This window comes from Zonotrichia albicollis, chromosome 3 (assembly GCF_047830755.1).
Source record: "Zonotrichia albicollis isolate bZonAlb1 chromosome 3, bZonAlb1.hap1, whole genome shotgun sequence".
NCBI lineage: Eukaryota > Metazoa > Chordata > Aves > Passeriformes > Passerellidae > Zonotrichia > Zonotrichia albicollis.
In genome coordinates, this window is record NC_133821.1 from 26,161,373 (window position 1) to 26,175,737 (window position 14,365).

The 14,365-nt window shown below is 40.2% G+C and overlaps 1 long non-coding RNA gene across 2 annotated transcripts; it reads left to right on the forward strand.

The window, feature by feature from the left end:
• The first annotated feature begins 417 nt into the window (after window positions 1–417).
• Window positions 418–11,116, forward strand: LOC102062600 (uncharacterized). Of its 2 annotated transcripts, XR_012579449.1 has the most exons (5): window positions 418–455; window positions 7,774–7,938; window positions 8,123–8,301; window positions 8,737–8,821; window positions 10,429–11,116. It is a non-coding gene; the product is annotated as an uncharacterized LOC102062600 (long non-coding RNA). The 2 variants fall into 2 exon arrangements; XR_012579448.1 differs by lacking the exon at window positions 8,737–8,821.
• Window positions 11,117–14,365: the final 3,249 nt, after the last annotated feature.

Here is a 14,365-nt window from a genome sequence, read left to right on the forward strand (position 1 = left end):
GAGGGAAAGCCCCAACTTTGACAATAAAAATATGTCAGCATCAAAATGGTTAATGGTGAGTATTATAGCTTCAAAAGAGCCCATTGGCTACCCCTAAAGGATGCCCTGCAATTGTTAAACTCATCAGATGCAACTACCCTTCCTCAGCTAGCCCTTACATTTGTCTGGCTAACTGTAAAAAAATACTATAATAAATTGGTAACATATGTTGCCAGACAAGAATAAGTGATATAAATAAAGAGTCAAGAGACATAGCCCCTCAAGAATAATGTGCAAAGATTTAAACTTCCAATGTATTAGTTAAGCTAGGAACATTTTAGGAGGAACTTGAAAGTGGTGTTCTGTTTGTTTATATCATTCCTTCTCTTTTTTTCCTCCCCCTCTCTTTTTTCTTCTCTTCAGATTGCATTTTAAATCAAAATGTTCTCCATGACTGACTGCTTTGCAGCACTAGGGTAAGTCCCATTTTTCCACAACTTAAACAAAAACTATGCCTAAGAAATCTATGCCAGAAAGGCATTTTGCTGGGTTTTGGTTTAGGAAATAAGCATAATGTTATGGGGAAGACATCATATTTTTTTTTCTTCTTCTTTTTCTTTTTTTTTTTTCAATCCAAACATAGAAATTTGTGCATGTGCAAACATAGCTATTATCAAGAAAGCCAATTCACTGTAAAGGTAACAACTCTCCAAACTAGTAATACATTAACAGCTGCAGCATTAAAAAAGAAAATATAAAACCAAATATGCTTTGAGACTTGGTTGGATGTTTTATTTATCTTTTATTGAGACATCCTTTGAAAAATGGCATAAAATAAATAGTTTTACAAAGCAACAACATAATCAATCTCTAAATGAGAAGATAAATCAAGGATTTCATTAACTGCTGGTAGCCAGTTTAAATTGTAGTCTTGTCCATAATGTCTATCTATCTATGTATGTCCAAGTTATATTAAAAACCTTTAAATGGCTTTGTAATATCAGCTACATCTAGCTATTATAATAATTAATGATACTGTTTTATAAATCAATATATGTATTCTTGATAAATTCATATCCAGTTAATGGTGTAATTTAAATAAAAAATTAATGTAATAAGGGACATACTGAAATAGGCAGGAAATCTTTAAAGGTTAAGAGGCAAATTTGTCTAAATTCTTTTCTTTGTACCTATTTTTTGAGAAAGCCTCCATTGAAATGCAGCTGATAGCAGGCTAGCTCTCCGGATCGCGCTCTCGCCATTAGTTGTGTTTTAACAGCACTCGGTGAGTTTTTGCAGCCAGAGGAAAAGGGAAAGCCCCTTCAGCAGCAGGAATTCTTTCCTCCCTGCTTTCTCATCCTGCTGCAAAACTGCAAACAAAAACAAAAACAAAGACAAAAGCAAAAAGAAAGAAAGTAAAAAAAACAAAACCCACCACTCCAGCATTTGGCCAGAAGCAGAAATGGTAAAAATGCTCTTTTTATACCATTCCCCATCGATTCCATATTTGTATTATTACAAAAATATTTTGCTTCTTCTATACGGTGTCATTAAAAAGGTAAAATATGAACATTATGTTCCAGGCATGAAGTGCATTCAGAAGAGTCTGGAAACCCTACAGACTGTTCAGTGTAGTAAAAAGCTGTTCTTTATCTCTTGTTTTAAATACAGTTAATCCTGTTTATTCAGCAAACACATTTAAGAGCAACTTTGAGGGAAAAAAAAACAAAACAGAAAAAGCTAGAAATTGCCTTTTTCTATCTGTAGTGGTGAGAAACCATGGCTCTGTTCCTTTGCTTTTATTTATAGTGAGTAACCACAAAATGTATCTCTAACAATAACAGGGATTTTAATAGGCAATATTAATTGTTCTTCCTTTAACTTTTGATCTGAAATGTTTCAAACAAAAGCCTGTTGCCTGTTTATACGATGAATTTGTTTGAAGGATATCTTTCTGAAATGATGCAAAACATGACACTTTGTCATTTGGACTGACATGGGACAGAAATGTCATTTTAATGCATTGAGTGATTTTTTTTTGTTTTCTTTTTGGGGGGGGCAGTTTTTTTCTCGACATTGCTCTGCCTTATTTAGAACCACAGTGATTTGCGCAGTTTCTTTTGACACTGATGGGTATTTCAAACCCCTTACACTGATGGGAGGGAGAAAAAGGAATTTGCTGCCAGCCACAGCGGCGATGCAGCTCCATAAGCCATCGCTTATTTGCTAAAAGTTTACATTTCAAATGAGCTTGAAATGTAAAGGTGGGCTTTTTGTTGCTGGGGCTGTATTTAGGAATGGAGAGAGAAAATAGAGGGAAGATGATTATGCTTGTATGTTAAAGACTATCGGGATATTGGTAATACAGCCATTTAAAATGTATTTTGTTTTTTGACGCAGCTAGGAGCAGGAGATTCACAACCATATCTGGGATGCTTGATTTAAGCTTTATAGGAAAAAACATCAAACAGCAGCTTACAGTAACATACCGAAATACATTATATATTTTAAATATCTTCAGTTAGAAATGTGTGTTATATTTTTTACCCTCCCCTTCTGGGATCACTAACATGCCTCTCCCCAGACAAAGCAAGGACAAGTTCCATGTTTAAAAATTATCTGCCTTACAGATCACATTCTCAGGCATGTTCCATGCTTTTTATTACCACGGATAACCTCTCAATGCTATCACAATTTTATACTTGTTAAGTGGACATCTTCCCTATATTTAACTGCAAAAAAAGCAACTTCCTTTTGGGGGCTGGAAGGAAGGAGAAATGCTTTGGGATGATTAGAAACATAAGTTTCTATCTTCTGTCACACCAGCCTATCAATTATTCAAAACCCTACTAAATTTAGATGTCTGTTCCTAAAACGTTGTTTGCACTCGTTCCCTGGGAAGATGGAGGCAGCTGATAATTTGGCTAAATTATGCGTTTGAGCCCAATGGTTACAAATGAAAGAGTTGAATTCAGCAGATTTATTTGCCGCTGATGAAAATCCTTGGTAGCAGGAATTTAGACCTCCTCCTTCAGGGAGCAAATCGAGGGGTGAGGTGGTGCCCGCAGGTATTTATGTGGACCAAACCTCATTGTTACAGCAAATAACGCCATGCATCAGTGACTCGGTGGGAGGTTTTACTGATCAATTAGGGACTGGCTACTGGGGGCAAAGGGCCTAAAGCAGCCCCTGAGGTCCTTTGTGCCCCAGGTAGTCATTACCTGAGTGTAAAGACCAGTAAAGGGGAAATGATTGCTATTATAGGATGAGATGTGAAGAATGCGGTGTGGACGACTCTGGATCAGACAGGGTGTAATGTGCGCATCCCAAACCTGCACTTTGAGCATCCCTGATGCAGCCTGGCTGCTGTGATGGTGTAAAATATCTCCCTTTTCCAGCAGTGTCAGGGTGTGATTGGCAGCAAGTCTGCACCGAGCGTGGGCGTCCTCCCGTGCGCACCAGTCACAGGACGTGAAGGGGGAGTTTTTGTAATTTATTTCATTTTTTTTTATAAATAGATAGGCTCTGACAAATAACACCGCCTCTTCACAAAGCTCCTTCGCAGCAGCTAACAGACCTCTGCTGGGTTTATCAGTGACAGAACCTGCTTTCCTAAAGGAAATAATATTTTTGGTGAAGATAATTCAGCTGATATCGCAATAGCTCAGGGGGGCAAAAAGCTGCAGAGCAGAGCAGAGCTGTTTCCAGCAGCCCTGGGCACAGGGCAACACTGATTGCTGCATCGGGCATGTTTCAGAGGGCCAGGCACGAGAGCAAGAGGAGAGCTGAAAGAAATGCTGCTGACTGTGAAAAATAAGAGAATAAATAATCAAATAAAATCAAATCCATGCAAGAGAAACACCATCCTTTCTCTTGCAAAGACAGTTGGTAATTGCCAAAACACAGACAGCCTTAGACTAAAAAAAAAAAAACAAATCAAACCCCTCAAAAATCCATAAAGAATTTAATTTATATTTAGAAACCAAAATGTTTCAGGCAAGCAGCACGCAAATTGCACAAGCCCTTGTGTCATTCACTGCTACCCTGTGCTGACTCTTAAGTTACGCTGCTGAGGAACCTATGCCCATTTTTACAACTCTGGCATAAAGGCAGGCGAGTGGCAATGGGGAGGGAAAAAACCCAACCCCCAAAAAAACCCAAAACAAAGGACGTGTGAGGGCTTTCATTTATTTTGATAATCCTCCTCCTGCTCCACAGCGTTTTGCTGTCTTTGTCAAAGTGAATGACAACAATTTGGCCAACTCTCTCTGAGCTGCACTCAACAGTGACAGGCAAATTATCAGAGGCCCTGCACTCCTTATTATCAGAGGAGAAGTCATCAGGAGGACGTGCGGAGGATCCCTCTCCCCTGTCACTATTTGTCAGTGGGACAAGGGCCACTGCTATGGGTAGCTGACAGGTAATTTCAACAATAACAATTACTCCTATTACTGGTGTCATAAACAATTCGCCCAAGGCATGACAATAGCAAAGCTTTATAATTCAATGCCATATAAATAAATGCCAGCAGGTAACAAGTAATTTAGCTCCAATCAGGCCTTGGCCCGGGCATTAATATTGTTATTGCAAGAAAATGGAAAATTGAAAAAATTCAATATGTTAATGAATTAAGAGGGGTTCAAAGGCTAAGGGAGGGGAGGCATGATCCAGAATGAGGGGAAGGAAGAAAACAAAAACAAAAGATACAAAATCATGCTTTCAGAACCAGCCCCAATATGTGTTCATACAACCTTATAACTAGTTTTTGATATAGAACATGTTCTTGCTATGCTGCTTTTCAGGTTAGGGCAAAAGGCATGCAGGAACCTGAACCCCAACCCTTGCCTCCATCTGCCACACTGTGAACGATGTGCATCAAAAAATAAACCGAATTTAATGGTTTTATTAAAAAGAGAATGATATCTGAAATCTCATGCAAGACATAGATTTAACAAAGATTAAAGGTTTATTTACAACTCCATAGCTTTATTGTCCACTTCTTGCATGCTTTAATCTTTTTTAAACAAGCTCTGTTAAATCATTGATTCTCTATTTATCAAGAAGAAAAATTTTACTGCACTTTTTTCTCCCCAAATGCCCTTCAGAGGCCACAACACCCTAACTCTCTTACGAGAATGATGATCAGCAGCAAACAAGCTAAATACCAATATCTTCAAGTCCAACTTCTTTATCAACCCAATTTGCAATTTTACTATTTGTCCAACAAGACAATGTGGCATCAGGCTGACAGCAGTAAAAGAATTTGAAAATCTCTAATTAGGAGAGCTGCAGAGCAATTAACGCATGTCAAATTTCACTTCATCAAGTGCCACTCTAATTTTCCCACTAAAAATTAATGGACTTTCTTTGGGGGTGTGTGTGTGTGTGCCTGTGTCTGTGTGTGTGCGTGTCCCCTCAAGGCAATGTTGATTCAAATCTGCTCAAGATGCAGCGTTGCACAGCTAAGCATCTTCTTGATTACAACCCGACACACTTCTAACTGCTTTCATTCTCACTGCCACAGATACTTTGTCAACAGTCAAATTACGCCATGCTGATAACAATGCATAATGGTCTTCCTCAAAGGAGGCTCCTGTCATGGAGCAGCCTTTCATAAAAACCCACTAGTTTCTTCTCTGGGAGATAGATCTGGATAAAAGGAGTTAAGCTTTTGTGTAAAAGGAGTTAAGCTTTTTTTTTTTCGTTTCTCGATTCTTCTTCTTCCTCTCATGCTATAGTTTATTTATTTTTGTACTCACCTGAAATTACAGCAGGGAGCTGTTTGAAGAGTGATACAGAATGGAAAATATTTATAGTCACTGTTTATACAGGCTTTGCTTTAACCACTTTGCTCCAAGACGTTTTCAAGAGCAACATCCTCATTTCAGTACCACTCATTTTTTTTTTTTTTCTTTTTTTCCTTTTTCTGTCTAAAGGTGCAGGGCAGCATCCTGCACTCTTTGCATAAGCACAAGCCCTGCTGACGTCAATGGGAGTTTTTCCGGGGCGAGGGCTGAGCGCCTTGGCCTGCTGCTGTAAACACAAGGGGACTCTCTCTTTTAATGGATGGTATTTAGATTCTGTGTGGGGCTTGTTTAACAGGCACGTTTCCCAGAGTCCTCAAACATTGTGGGGCACACAAGACAAATTGTCTTTTTGTCAAAGCAGCATGAGGGCAGGAGAGAAGCACTGAGCTATCACAGGCAGTTTCTGCCTTCCACTCACTGCTCCGTGATCCCCACCTCTCTTTTCCTGGGAGATCAATAACAGCAAAAGTCAGAGGGTGTCATGGGGCAGGATTTCAAACAAGTACAAGTGGAATTAATAAGAATAACATTCTCCAGGGGCATTAATATTTTTTGTCTGTAAGTTTCAGAGCTGAAGTACAGTTGTCTGCTCCCTTGGAGAGAAGAGGGGTTAGCACCCACAGCCCTTGCCTGTCACTGGGCTTATTGCTGCCAGCCACCCCAATGACATGGGTATATAGTAGGGTGTATATAGTCCTTGGTGTGTGCATGTCTGTTTACGCTACAAACAAAGCCAGAACCACACATTGCCTTTAATCTGAGCCATCTTTCCATCAATATCTTATTTCTTGCCCCAAATAAATGACTGATATTGCAGTGCCTGGTAACACGGGCACTGCAATTTTCTGTATCCTCCCCAAGTATATTCACCCCCATCCTGGCAGGTATTAACAGTTTGCAATTAACTCTGTCCAATATACTAAGAAATGGGAAATCCAGGATATCTGGTTCCTGAATTTTGGATGTTCCCCTCTCTATGTACTCCACTTGGGATGGACAAATGAGTCTTCTTCTAATGACACAGCCCCAGTGCTCACACAGTCCCCAGGCATCCCCAGACCTATGGCATGGCAGCCACTGGGTCTGCAGGTTAATGCATGTGTAAGTGCATTTCTTTTTTTTTTTTCCATGTCCTTGTCTAAACTTAAAAAGCTCTAACACTGCTTTTAAACAAAGCAGCGATTATATACTTTGCCTCGACAACTTCTCCTTTTTTTTTTTTATTAGGGGACACCCTCCCCCCGTCTTCAAAAAATGCTTCCATAAAAACAATAGGCAAGGCCATAATTTAAAGAGAGAAAAATGTGATTATATAACACATCCTGCAGTAATCAATTTTACCTTCAATATCTGCTTTTGTTTTCAAAATGCTAAATAAACAATACATAATGCATCCCTCATCAGCCAAAACCATGAGGGCTCTGTGCTCAAATAACAGGAAACATATTCAATTTTCCTAACAGAAGACAGTTCATTAAGCTGTGCCACATCAAATAAAACTTTAATTTCTCCAGCATCAGAGTCGCAATGAAAGCAATTGAGGAAGATGAGCCATATGGTACTTCTATCAGCAAACACATATTGCTCATTCCCCCAAAGTTTTCTAATTCTGCTCCCCAGACCTGTGTAATATAGATAATGTGCTCTGAGCGCAGCAACCATGAGCTATCTGGTGTACACTTCTAATACTGTATTTAATGGGAAATAATGAATCATAAAAGCCTGCAGAAGACGGCTTTTGCTAACCTAAATCTCAGCTGTAATTTCATTGTTCTGTGCCTAAGATGCTGTTTGCCCTTTTCAAACAGCAGCAGTTGAACATAATTATGCTGCTACAAACCTTGGCTGCAAAAAGAAAGCCTTCCTAATAGAACCAAGTTTTTATTAACTCTTGAAATCCTGAGCTTGGGGCAACTGCAAGCAGACAGTTGCCTGTCAGGTTTTAGGGTTCATTAAAGCACACGTACACGTATATCTTGATTTCCAGTGCGCAACCCCACAAATTAAATTGATGATTCCCATATTGGGCCAAAAATGCAACAGGAGAAGGCTATGAAAAATTAGGAAATCTTCTTGACATCGGGAAATCCAACACTTGTCTGCTCTAACATCTGTAAGTGCCAAAGAAAGAGGGGGATTTTTTTCCTTAAAGGTAAGTCTATTTTTCTTCTTCTTGCCAGCTATAAAAATTGTGGTTAGTGCCTGGAGTAAAGGGCCCTCTAAACTTTATAGTGTTTACCCTCCATTTATAATTCCATAATTATCTATTTAGTGATATCATAAGGTTAAAAGTTAAACAGCACTGTATTTTCTCTATTTTCTCCTCTGCCTTTTAGAAAGGCAGGTTTGCCTATCTCCAAGGGATGATCGGTCAGGGCTGTTTTCTGAAGAAGAAGCCTATAGGCAAAGAGGCATCCATATGTTCACACAGGAAGATTCATAAAGGCAAGGACAGGAACATAAAGGTATTATTTTGACATGATGACCCCTGGAAAAAGTATTTGACTCATCCCAAGTAAGTGTCTTTCTTTCCTTCTTCCACCCTCTCCCCCTTCCCTCAAAATACGGGGCTAATTTAAGACATTTTCTAGATATGCTACTTATACACATTGAAAACATATTTTAGTGACTGTGTTTCTTTTGGCAATATATAAACCAACACCCCCCCCCCCAATTAAATTAAAAAGAGCAACTTTTTAAAGTTAGAGATTGCCTTTTAAAAGCTTATTAAAATCAGCATGTTAGATGTCTGTCTTTGAATTAGCTCCGAGGCTTGATTGCTTTCATTAAAGCTGCCTGTTTGGGTGCTGCTTGGTGAATGTTCAAGCCTGGATTTTTTCCCCTCTTCTCCCACATTCCCCTCGGCTGCTTCTTACTACTTGTCAACTTGGATTTTCCCTCCAAATTTGAAAGTAAAACTTGGATTATTATTTTTTTCTTTTTTGAGTAGCAACAGCCACCCCCACCCTGCCTTCCCCATTGCAAAATACCACGACCAAAATCACCAGCAACCCAAGCCAGAGACAGACCAACAGGTAATATAAATACTAAAAATATATATATTAAAAAATAACTTAAAAAAGACACACCCAAAACACCCACCATGACCAAACTAACACCCCCAAAAAATCCCCCCCAAGCCACCACAAAACTCCAAGCTATCGCATTGCTCATAGCCCATGAATGCCCTAAAAACAAATGTTTAAACAGGTTTTCTTTTTTTTTTTTTTTGAAGCAGCAGAAAACCTCTGCATGCTCCAATGGGTTACAATAACAATGCCCTATTGCAATGTAAAACAAGCTGGAGGAGAAAAAGGTGCTTTTTGTTACCATTTTATCAAAGCTGTTCATCTTCTAGCTGCAGGCAGCATTTTGCTGGAATTGCAGATATTTCTCTGTCCGGGCTCCTTTGTTTGTGCATCTCATTTGCATATATTTATCTCCAGCTGAGGGTGCTTTCAGCTCATTAAGGCCTCCCCTCACATTATTTCATAAGCCAGCTGCTAGGAGGGATTTCACCTGTGGTGACTGAGAAAAGAGGGGTGAAAAAACCAAATTCTTCATTTAAAAAAAGAAAAGGAAAACAAAAAAACCAACAACCAAGGAAATCTTCTGACTCTCTTCCCCTATAAATGGGCACCATTTGTGTTAAACAGCCTCTTGTCATGATAGATGCCTCCTGGGGTCAGGGGGGAAAGTTGATTTGAAGGTCAGCAGTAAAACAACAGACAAACCAGACGCCAAACTGGTTCTTTAGCTGTCGGTGGGAGCAGTGGTACAACCAGGTCTTGAACCTTTTTCAACCTCTAATAAAACAGGGGAAGAATCTGAAGTGGAGCAACCAGGCCCCAGAGGAAAAAAAAACAACCCACAAATAATATCAATATCGAGCAGCAACGGGAAACAACGGGGCAGCTCTCAGCGTTACGGGCACTCCGCTATTGTTTCAAGAGCTGGGGAATTAATTCCACTTATTTATTTAAGGCGTGTCAACTCGCTGCCTAAACCTGTTTCAGTGTCAAGATGAATAAAACTTTTATGGCTCATAAAATAGAGCCATTCATCTCCATGGTCTTTGTGGTGCCTGTGTTGTTGGGGCTTTTTTTTTTCCCCCTTTCGTCCTGGTAGGCTGAGCTGGGCCAAAATCTCTGTGTCCCATTGCTACCAACTCACTCATAGGAGAAAAGAAAATTTAGACAGGGCATCTCAACCTAAATTTCTGGGTTTGATTAGAAATTGTAAATGTTAATTCATCATAGTCATGTGCAAAACCCCATCTCCTCTATTTCCCCAGCCTAAAACCTACAATGAATTTACATCATCTATATGGAGCTTTGGACCAACAGGTAATAAAATACAATAAAGCTTGCTTTTTATCAGGACACACACACAAAAAAATCCCATTAATTATGGTTCATGACTACTCTAAACCAAATGTTCAAATAGTAGTTGGAAATGATGCATAAAATCTCAGCATGTTCTGATAGGTTATAGAGTCAGTGGTTTATTGCAATGTAAAACAAGCCACAGGAAGAGAGGGTGGTTTTGTTTACCATTTTCATCAAAGCTGTTCATCATGTTGATATACTTATGCTATATTGTGACCCTTACATACATTGCATTTCATATATTTATTTTCCAGGTTGTTGCCACTTTTGCTGCCTTTGCCTCTGAGAAGTTGAGTAAATCCTCTGGCCCCTTTCAAATATTTTCTCATCTGCACTGAATTTCTACTGACAAAGCAACTGATAGATACGGACCTCAGAAATATTTATTATCAATGAGTAAAGTTTTTTTTTTTTTTTTTTTTTTTACTTAATCTGAGGCAATTAGTTCCTGAATAAACACAGACTAAGTAATCTACCTCCTCAAAAGATAATCAGACTTGAAAAGCGCTGTTTGGTCCTACCCAAGAAAAGCACAACTTGATTAAAATGCTTTGGAGGTTCACTTTCATTTCTTCCCTTTTGCCCTGGAAAACATTTTATAACATCCCAATAACTTTTATTTTCTTCCCATGCCAAACCTGGGGCCTCTGTTGGTTGTTGCTGTCCTTTTCCCCCACCTTTCCTAAATCTTTAACCCTGCTTCTCATTTTTCTTTGCCCCTAATCTAATCACTAATTCCTTGGCTTGGCCAAATAGTTAAAAATGTTAAGTGCTGCTCACAATTCCTGCTGCCTCCCCCATGTATCTGTCTCTGTTTATGGAACAGGCCCTGGTTTCCTCCTGCTCTTGTTCAGCTGTAGGTCTGCAGGTCAGGAGACTGTAAATACACACAGTGCTGCCCCAACCCATAAATCTGAGCAAAGGGCAGCCTTATATATTCAGATAAGGGATGTAAGGGGAAGGGGGGGGTTGGGGGGGTGGGGTGTGCAGGAATCAAAAAAAAATGCAAGAAAAGAATGAGGAGATTCTGTGGTGAATGAGGTTCTTTGGCAGACCCTGAATCCAAGCTGCATGCCCCGCTACCTTGCAATTGTAGCCAGAGATAAAACTGAAATATTCACCCTTCTTCCCACCCTGCCTGTTTATATATAAATCATTACAAAAAGCATTTTATTACCTTTGGGGCAAAGAAATTAAACACAAGATTTCAATGGCTTTCTCTCCTCCAGATCTTTGTTGGTCTATTTGCTGTCCTTCTCTCCCTGCCGCCCCCCCCCCCCATTTTATTTCCTGCACCTCTGAAGCTTTCAAGGGAACAGTCCCCCTGTTATTGCTTCTCAGTTCCAAGGTCTTAGAATAAATAACATTGTTATTACTCACTTCACCAATTTCCAAGAAGAAATATTGCTGCAGCAAATGCAAGCAGCACTAATATTTGCAAAGTGATAAATGGATTGTTACATACCTTCCCGTCTGTGTGGCCTCCAGCCATCCTCCGGCCAGCTACATCCCTCCTCGGGGTGGGAGGGAGCCTGCCTTTGAACTTAGCAGGGTCCAGACACTTAGTGCCTTGCACCAGAGCCTGCCCCAAGCCCCCTCCCTCACTCTCTGATGGAGAGATAATTTTTAATGGACCATGCCAGAGATGGTACTGGGACTGGGGGAGAGCAGGAGCCGTGTACCAGGACCAAGCAGCCAAATGAAGATGCTTTTGGCACACAATCGGTGTCTGGTGGATTTTCTTAGTGTTGGGTGCTGTAGGGAGAGGGGTGAGAGACTTGGGATGTTCCCAGGAGACAACTGCTGCTCCACTGTCCTCCCCAGCTCCTGCATGCAGCTGCTCTGGTGTGGCTACCACATCCCAGATGCAGATCCCACCTCTTCTTCTCCAGCTTCCAGTGATGTGAAAAGTAGACAGAAAAAGCCAGCAGAGAAGAAAAATTATTTTCCAAGTTCCCCCCACTCTGCCCCCAAAATGTCTCCAGTGCCTGAACGGGAGCTGCAGTAGATACCCAAGATACAGGGATACAGATGCTCAGTGGGGTGAAAACTGGAAAGACATATTTCCAAATGCCACCACCTCCACTGCTCATAACATTTCCTTAATTCACATGAAATTTTTAGCAAACTTTCATAACTAAAGCTGAAGTTAGGGAGGTGCTAAGTCAGGGAGCAGTCTCCTGGCCTCACCATCCCAAACCTGGTTGCTCACCATGTAACTTCTGAGCTTAAAAAGAGATGGCAATTGGAAAATTCACATGGGATAAATAAAAACCAATAAAATTTTGGATTTCCTTTTTTTTTAAGCAGCAATTTATATCTAGCTCTGAGACATGATTTGCGCTCCTTTATTTTATTAAAAAAAATTCTCCAAATCAAATTATTCCTGGACTGCAAGTCATGCTGAAAAAAGCTCCACTCTGAATTTACAGTAATCAGAAACAAACCAGCACATTTTCCTTCAGATCCACAAAGAGTGAGTTGCTGGCATTTCTTAGACTGGGTCTGTTGCATTTCCATGCCGTGGCTTCCAGGATAGGGGAGGGTTTGGTTGGATGACTTGAATTCCTTGCTGAGATAAATACCCCCACATTAGGCTATTCAGGCACCAAAGCTGATGTAAAAGCTTGTTCTTAACAGGTAGAGCAAAACTAAGCTGCTCCAGAAGCATCATCCCCAGTCCACCATTGCTGGTGTGGCATTGCCTCTGTGGCTGGGGCACCACCAGAAGTGGTGAGAGCCCTCCCTGCACAGCCCCTTCCCTCTGGAGAGGCTGTCAGAGGCCGAGGAGATGCTCACACACCCGTGTGTGCAGGCCTCATGCAGAGGTTAAGCCCAGCAGTACCAGCATCTCTGTGGTGCCAGCTTGAGGTGTGAGGAGACGAAGAGAGAGTGCAAATATTTCAGCAGCCTGGGGTGGAGGTGTTGGCGTGGTCTGGCAGTGCTAGCATGTGAACACTGTGCCCATGGGGATGGGGAAGGTGGGAGGTTGAAAGACCTGAGCTATTTATTAGGCTGCTTTTTATAAGGTATACCATGATCCGCAAAAGAACGAGCAGAATTCAAAGATTGCAGGAAGAAAATTATTCAGAAACTGCTAGCAGAGGTATGAAAGGGTCAATCAGAAAAGGGGACAAAAATATATCTGATATCTTTTCTTCCTGACCAAGGTAAATACCATCTCCTTTTTTTTTTTTTTTTTTTTTTTTTTTGGTAAGATGAGAAATATTAAAGAAAGGTCACAAGTTAGAGGAAAAACTAGAAATTCCTTTGGGATGGGTTCTCATGCAAAATATGTGCAGTTCACTAGTAACAAAAACCAGATAGTCTTTAATGTTTTTTAAAAAAAGAATTAATAGAATTATGGAATTAAAGAATCATAAGTTTGGAAAAGACCTCCAAGACCATCTAGTCCAATCTTTACACAAATCACCAATAAGACTCTCTCATAAACATACATGTATGTATGTTTATGCAGCTGTAAAAGGCATGTGATTGTGCACATATATGTGGGCATGCATATATACCTATAACAAAAACTCGGCATGCATAAAATGAAATTTAAAGTGAGCTGCAAAATTATTTAGGGCAGAAAGTGATGAAAGTGGGTGAGTGCTGAGGCAGCAGTATGGTGAGGAGCTATCCCACTGCTTGGAAACATCCAGAAACCTTCTTAAACATTTTCCTAACTTTAGGAGAAGGGCTGGGAGTGCCTCAAAAGCATGATTCTTCAGGATATTCATGTCAGGCAGGAAACCTTGTGAGAGCAACATTGCTTGTTCTCTGTTCTGCTTCCAGTCCCAGAAAGCACATAGATAAGAAGAAAAATCAAAATTATTGAATATATATACAAGACATCCACATTTGTATAAACAACAAGCTTTGAAAAGGGAAAAAAGAATCAGGTCTTAATTTTTTATGATTTCTTTTTCTCAAACTAAAAAAAAAGAAAAAGCAAAAGTCAGGCAGTTCTTATTTTATCCAGACCAGTTCATAAATCCCAAGTCATAAATCCACATGATATCCCAGGCTGCTGGATTTTGCATTTGGAGCTCTGAAAGACTGATAGCTGAAAGATTTATAAAATCCCAGGTAGCCAGAGTGCTCCCTACTGGCTCCACATCTGAGAGGTCCCTGCATCCTGCTTAGCCCAGAAAGCTGGATGTATGGGATATATTGTGTTCAAGAAGC